A 7,500-nucleotide genomic window follows, 5' to 3' on the forward strand; every position below is an offset into this window, starting at 1 on the left:
ATTCTTTACTAAATGAATGTCTTGTTGCTAGACAACATTCATGCAACATTTTTCACACACTTCTTAAAAGAATGAAAATGCAAATTCTTTAAGGCTTAATCTGGAAGCATCATGAGATAACAGTCTATAAATTTCTAGTGTCAAGAGGTCTCCTTAGCAAGGCACTGACACAAGGGAACAACTGGGAACAAAACGTGATTTATTCTACAGTAAAGGCCTTGGTAGCCACTACTGTTATATGACATATGAACGGCCATAAACCCAGTTTGATCTGCAGTATATTGTCTCCTTTTGTACTTTATAAACAGTAGTCTGTCTCACGGCCTCTCGACAGACCCGGCTCTGGGGGGGGGGGGGGGGGTCTCACCTAAAGCTCTGCTGCATATCCGGGCATCAAAAGCTTTAGTTTGCCGACTTCGTGGATCAACGTTGTTGCAGAAACCGACTCCAAAAGCGTTCGGCGCTGAGAGATAGCGCTGCGGGTCCAGGCGGTAGTATATACACATCCCTGAAGAATTAGGCTCCGCAGTGATGGTCGGGAAACAGTGGTACTACCAGTGACGCCGGCGAGCATCACACTCCTCCACAAGTTCTCACGTCCAAGTTACTTCCTCCCTCGCTGGTATCCTGGGGCTTCCTGGCCCGCTGCTGCACCCCCTTCCCCCCCCCCCCCCACGCCTCCAGGCCAGGACAGTCCCCCACACAGTCAGTGGAGGGCAGCGGGGCCGGTCCACCTGGTGACCAGGACACGCTGGAATGACACGGACACACTGGAATGACACGGACACACTGGAATGACACGGACACACTGGAATGACACGGACACACTGGAATGACACGGACACACTGGAATGACACGGACACACTGGAATGACACGGACACACTGGAATGACACGGACACACTGGAATGACACGGACACACTGGAATGACACGGACACACTGGAATGACACGGACACACTGGAATGACACGGACACACTGGAATGACACGGACAAATTCGGGTTTAATATTTGTTCCTGAAACATGCTGAAGACGGGCGCATACTTATTTCAATTAAACGCTCCTGTCATTCTGTTTATATTACCTGAAATAAACAATTATTTGTTACGAAACTTCACTACCACAGAAGTGATGTTTGGATGGAATGACGACTAGGTCCTATATAACTAGTGGTAATGACAGGCATAAACCTTAATAAATATCATCGGTTTATTGATGAGTAAATAAGATGATCCCAGGTTATAGTGATGAGTACAAGTATGACGTTCCCTATATTGTATTGATAAGAGTATATGCGCCACAATATACACCCATCAGTATACCCAGGGTATGTTGGCGAGTGTATGTACGGTGCCCTCGAGGGTATAAATATACCAGCAGAATGGTGGCCCCTTCCTCGGTATACCTTCCAGTGTGAGTGAAGACGACCTTGCACGCCCCGGGGCATGTGAGGAGACTTGACCCGGCAATATCAAGGACGGTCGACCACCCCGTACCCTGCCGGGGCACCTGGAGCCACGCCTCCCATCCCACCCACCTCACCCACGTCTCCTAGAGCCATCTCTCCCACCCCACCCACGTATCCTGGACCCACCTCTCCCACCCCACCCACGTCTCCTGGACCCACCTCTCCTACCCCACCCACGTCTCCTGGACCCACCTCTCCCACCCCACCCATGTATCCTGGACCCACCTCTCCAACCCCACCCACGTCTCCTGTACCCACCTCTCCCACCCTACCCACGTCTCCTAGAGCCACCTCTCCCACCCCACCTCTCCCACCCTACCCACGTCTCCTAGAGCCACCTCTCCCACCCCCCACGTATCCTGGACCCACCTCTCCCACCCCACCCACGTATCCTGGACCCACCTCTCCCACCCCACCCACGTCTCCTGGACCCACCTCTCCCATCCCACCCACGTCTCCTAGAGCCACCTCTCCCACCCACCCACGTCTCCTGGACCCACCTCTCCCACCCCACCCATGTATCCTGGACCCACCTCTCCAACCCCACCCACGTCTCCTGTACCCACGTCTCCTAGAGCCACCTCTCCCACCCCACCCACGTATCCTGGACCCACCTCTCCCACCCACCCACGTATCCTGGACCCACCTCTCCCACCCCACCCACGTATCCTGGACCCACCTCTCCCACCCCACCCACGTATCCTGGACCCACCTCTCCCACCCCACCCACGTCTCCTGGACCCACCTCTCCCATCCCACCCACGTCTCCTAGAGCCACCTCTCCCACCCACCTACGTCTCCTGGACCCACCTCTCCACCTCACCCACGTCTCCTGGACCCACCTCTCCCCCCACCCATGTATCCTGGACCCACCTCTCCCACCCACCCACGTCTCCTGGACCCACCTCTCCATCCCCCCATGTATCCTGGACCCACCTCTCCCAGCTCTACTAGGGGACACCTTCACCACCAGGGCCCAGAGTACAGCCACTACCATCACTGCTAAGATGGTTAGTCAAATTAGTCAGCACTTCAAGCAACTGAAACGGCTCTCTGGAAACGAAACACAGTTTCAGACTTTATAAAATTCGCAGTAGATTTTATAGAACTCTAACAATGACCACTTTGGCTGGACGGTAGAGCGACGGTCTCGCTTCATGCAGGTCGGGGTTCAATCCTCGACCGTTCAATTGGTTGGGCACCATTCCTTTCCCCTCGTTCCATACCAAATCCTTATCCTGACAACCCTTCCAAGTGCTATATATAGTCACAATTGCTTGGCGCTTTAATATGACAATTAACACTCAATCACAAATTACCGTGCAAAGTTGCGCGAGTCTAGCCCAGCTTCTGGGCTCCTGCCTTGGACAGAGAAACTTTTCAGGGTGACTGGTCTGTGTCCTGGGATGATCATAGACGGGTTGGGATGGAGCCTTATACCCTCTCTATACATGGAAAAAACAAATTACACTCGTTTTCAATTGTGGTAAATAAACAAAGCCCCATCCACATTATTAGTCATCATAATACAATAACATATTACTGTAACCTGTCACAGGGATCGTTACTATTGCAAGTCACAGAGATAGTTACTATAAAATGTCAAACAAAGCCTTATTACTAGTTGATAGGAGGGCAGGGAATTTTCAGGGGAAAGCGCCAAGCCATTACGGTTATATAGCACTTGGAAGGAGTCAGGATAGGAATTTGGGATAGAACGAGGGGAAGGAATGGTGCCCAACCATTTGGACGCTCGGGGATTGAACGCTGACCTGCATGAAGCGAGACCGTTGCTCTACCGTCCATCCCATGTGGTTGGACCATAGGAGTGATCAAATACGCGACAACATTGCTATATAGACTATGTATCCCACAAGACCTATGGAAGGTGGCAATAATGAGGAATATGAGCCATATGAGCGGCTGCCTGTTACCATTGTCTTGCCTCTCTCATTCTCATTCAGTTCACGCAAGTAAAGGGACCTGAACGCGGCCGAAAGGAGATACTGAGATACATGATGAGAGAGAAGTGTTAATTGCCCGTCTGTCTGTCAATATATATCACTGGGTTAATGGTGACATGCGTCCCGAACACGTTCACCCGAACACACTCTTGCCTCCCGAACACGTTCACCCGAACACACTCTTGCGTCCCGAACACGTTCACCCGAACACACTCTTGCGTCCCGAACACGTTCACCCGAACACACTCTTGCGTCCCGAACACGTTCACCCGAACACACTCTTGCGTCCCAAACACGTTCACCCGAACACACTGCGTCCCGAACACGTTCACCCGAACACACTCTTGCGTCCCAAACACGTTCACCCGAACACACTCTTGCGTCCCGAACACGTTCACCTACACACTCTTGCGTCCCAAACACGTTCACCCGAACACACTCTTGCGTCCCGAACACGTTCACCCGAACACACTCTTGCGTCCCGAACACGTTCACCCGAACACGTTCACCCGAACACACTCTTGCGTCCAAACACGTTCACCTACACACTCTTGCGTCCCAAACACGTTCACCCGAACACACTCTTGCGTCCCGAACTCGTTCACACCGAACACACTCTTGCGTCCAAAACACGTTCACCTACACACACTCTTGCGTCCAAAACACGTTCACCTACACACACTCTTGCGTCCAAAACACGTTCACCTACACTCTTGCGTCCCAAACATCTTCAACTAGACTAACCCTTGCGTCTCTTCAGTTTAACAATGCATTGATGTTAATGTCTAGTAAAACATTGTTCATTCAACCTTGAGGGAAGATCTATGTTTACAGCTGAATGAAAGAAAAAAAATGAATTAAATCAGCCAAATTTTCATGAAACGTCATCGGATTTAATCATGCTCGCTTGGTAAAGTAATAACTGACTTTAATCATGCTCGCTTGGTAAAGTAATAACTGACTTTAAGAGACAGAAAGAGAACCATCTCCGAAATTTTACTACCTTCCGAGAGAGAGAAAAAAATAAGTAACAGTGAAAAATACAGATTATTATAATATATTCTTGTTCTGAAGATAAAAAGTGAGCGATTTGTCATGGCCAACGATCGACTCTTGTGAAGGGGAAGGTGGCCAGCGATCGACTCGTGTGAAGGGGAAGGTGGCCAACGATCGACTCTTGTGAAGGGGAAGGTGGCCAACGATCGACTCTTGTGAAGGGGAAGGTGGCCAACGATCGACTCGTGTGAAGGGGAAGGTGACCAACGATCGACTCTTGTGAAGGGAAGGTGACCAACGATCGACTCTTGTGAAGGGGAAGGTGGCCAACGATCGACTCTTGTGAAGGGGAAGGTGGCCAACGATCGACTCTTGTGAAGGGAAAGGTGACCAACGATCGACTCGTGTGAAGGGAGAGAGTGGCCAAAGGTCGACTCTTGTGAAGGGGAAGGTGGCCAACGATCAACTCTTGTGAAGGGAGAGAGTGGCCAAAGGTCGACTCTTGTGAAGGGGAAGGTGGCCAACGATCGACTCGTGTGAAGGGGAAGGTGACCAACGATCGACTCTTGTGAAGGGGGAAGGTGACCAACGATCGACTCGTGTGAAGGGAGAGAGTGGCCAAAGGTCGACTCTTGTGAAGGGAAGGTGGCCAACGATCAAACTCTTGTGAAGGGAGAGAGTGGCCAAAGGTCGACTCTTGTGAAGGGGAAGGTGGCCAACGATCGACTCGTGTGAAGGGGGAAGGAGCTAGGACACCTACAATGAGGTAACAAGGCTGCTGACGGTATTAGAGTCTGTCTAATCTGTCTAATCTGTCTAATCTAATCGGTATTAATCTGTCTTCCATTTTCACCCTCCATCAAGGGCCTCCACCCTCCCTCCCACAAGCCGGAGATCCAAAGCTTTGTTTACAAACACCAGCTGAAATGCAGCTGTGATTGTCTGCGGGAAGCTGTATGTGTCTGCGAGTAGTTTCTCGTACTTGAGCTCGCAGGTGTTTGTAGGTTTGTGTGTATGTCTCTCAGTGTTCTTGTGTGTACACTTAAACGTGTGTCTGGATGTGTACTTGTGACAGTGTGATGCGTGTGTGCATATTCATGTATGTGCAGGTAACATCATTGTGTGCGCGTTTTGAAACATACGTTTGGGTACTCCCCTATTTGTGCCTGAATGATTGAACTCTAGTTCTTGGATCCCACTTTTCTATCCTCCGGTTGTCTAATGTAATGACTCTACCTGACCTATTTCCATATCAAATTTTCCAAATCCACAAATTTAAAAGTTGTGGATTGAGTTTTGCCTCGACAACCTGCTTTTTTAGTACATTCCTCACTACACTTATGCTAAAAGAAAACGTTCTGACAATCTCTTTGGCACACATGAGTCCTTAGCTTCCATCTGAGAACAAGCTTCCTTGTTCTATTGGTATTCATTGTAAATTTGTCCTCTTTTTTTTTCCACCATGTCAGGTCCTCTAAGTATCTTATACGTCTGTATCATGCCCCACCACTCTCCCGCCTTCTGTCCAACGTCGTCAGGTTTAGTTCAGTCTTTCTTCGTATCTCATCCCTGGCAGCTCTGAGGCGAGTCCCGCTGCAAACGTCTCCACTCTTTGGAGCTTAGTGTATGTGTTTTTTAGATGGAGCTCCACGGTGGGACGGCAGCCTCTAAAACTGGCCTCACAAAGTTGGTATACAATGATCTAAAAGCCTCCTTAAGTTCCTGAAGGATGTGCTGACTTTTGGTAGTGTATAGTATGTAACTAACGTTAGTCTATTTATATGAGGCTCTGGAGTTAGGTTTGGTGGTATGTCCACTCCCAGAGTATTTTTCCCAGGGTATCCCTGGGTATTATAGAGCGGTAATGTGTATTGGTGTTTCGGTCTTCTGGCTCCTGTTTCCTAATAACATTTTCATCAGCTTACATTTGCTGATGTTGAATTCTATCAACCATTTCTCAGATCAGCTCAGCTTGTTCAGGTCTGCTCAAATCATCTTCGAGAATCGTACAATCCTCCTCTGTCGCAATCTTCCTCATTAGTTTCGCATCGTCTGTAAACATTGACATATAAAAGTCACCTCTTGGAGACGAGCCATTGACATAAATGAGGAATAGTATGAGTCCCAGCACTGATCACTGAGGCACCCCGCTTGTTACTCTACGCCAGTCCAACTCCTCGCCTCTCACTGTCTCACTCATACTCCTGTCTCTTAGGTAACTCATTTCGGTAAGTCATTAGAAGTTTCGGTTGTTTCTTTAGTTTCGAAGCAAATATCATTTCCATACTTTCTTTCAGCTCACCATCTTGTGTATACGCAGTCATTTTTGGCCCTGTTGCATCTATCCCTGTTGCATCTATCCCTGTTGCATCTATCCCTGTTGCATCTATCCCTGTTGCATCTATCCCTGATGCATCTATCCCTGATGCATCTATCCCTGATGCATCTATCCCTGATGCATCTATCCCTGTTGCATCTATCCCTGTTGCATCTATCCCTGATGCATCTATCCCTGTTGCATCTATCCCTGTTGCATCTATCCCTGATGCATCTATCCCTGTTGCATCTATCCCTGTTGCATCTATCCCTGTTGCATCTATCCCTGTTGCATCTATCCCAGATGCATCTATCCCGGTGTTCCTCTATCATTTACCCTCTGTGTGAGTGTGCTCACCTAGGTGTACTCACGTACCTATACTCACCATACTTGCTTCGTTCTTGAGGAATGAGAATAAGAGAAGACAAACATCAGAAACACAGAACAGTCAGAGGTATGTAAGATTACCTCAGCATACAGGTGGTAAACACAGAGTGTAAGGACCTCAAGGAGAAAGTGGTGGATGCACAAGCTCAATCCTTAGCATTACAAGAATTAAAGATAGAGCATTGTAAAGTCACCGGGTTTGCCACCATATTGTTTGTTGTTTTAGATATAGTTACTCAGAAGAAAATTTCCATGTAGCACGGGCTATGGTGAGCCCGAACGTTTTCCACCAGATAAAAATTTGACCTCACCACACTCCTGCTTCTTGTTTTAGACTTGTGCTTCTTGTGTTAGATTTGTGCTTCT

Source organism: Procambarus clarkii, chromosome 50 (assembly GCF_040958095.1).
Source record: "Procambarus clarkii isolate CNS0578487 chromosome 50, FALCON_Pclarkii_2.0, whole genome shotgun sequence".
In the NCBI taxonomy this organism is placed as follows: Eukaryota; Metazoa; Arthropoda; class Malacostraca; order Decapoda; family Cambaridae; genus Procambarus; species Procambarus clarkii.